Source organism: Sinocyclocheilus rhinocerous, unplaced genomic scaffold, assembly GCF_001515625.1.
Source record: "Sinocyclocheilus rhinocerous isolate Xijiao unplaced genomic scaffold, SAMN03320098_v1.1 scaffold3121, whole genome shotgun sequence".
Lineage (NCBI taxonomy): Eukaryota > Metazoa > Chordata > Actinopteri > Cypriniformes > Cyprinidae > Sinocyclocheilus > Sinocyclocheilus rhinocerous.
In genome coordinates, this window is record NW_015634039.1 from 31,274 (window position 1) to 31,683 (window position 410).

A 410-nucleotide genomic window follows, 5' to 3' on the forward strand; every position below is an offset into this window, starting at 1 on the left:
GCGCTGCTTTGTGTTCTGCCGTTACCGGAGAAACAGTTATATTTCTAACAAATGCACCACCTGCTGCAGAGAATGAATGAGCATTTTCAATAAAACTGATGTTTTGTTCAGAAATCAGACAAATGCAAAAATTGACCCATGTTTTTACCCTGCAAACACGCAGAGCTTTAAATGTGCACTGGTGGATCGATAAGAAGACAATGCATTATAAAAATCTAAACAGTAGGGGTGTGCGATGGTCTGCGATAATATCGTAATTGTTTTTTAACAATGTGTGATTTTATATTATCGAGTATATCGCGAAAAGCAAACAAAACACCTACAGAGTGCGCGCATACATTAGATGATGAAGGGTTTAATTTGGTTTTGTTTGTGTATGTTTTTTTTTACTCTCAACGCCGTGAATCCCA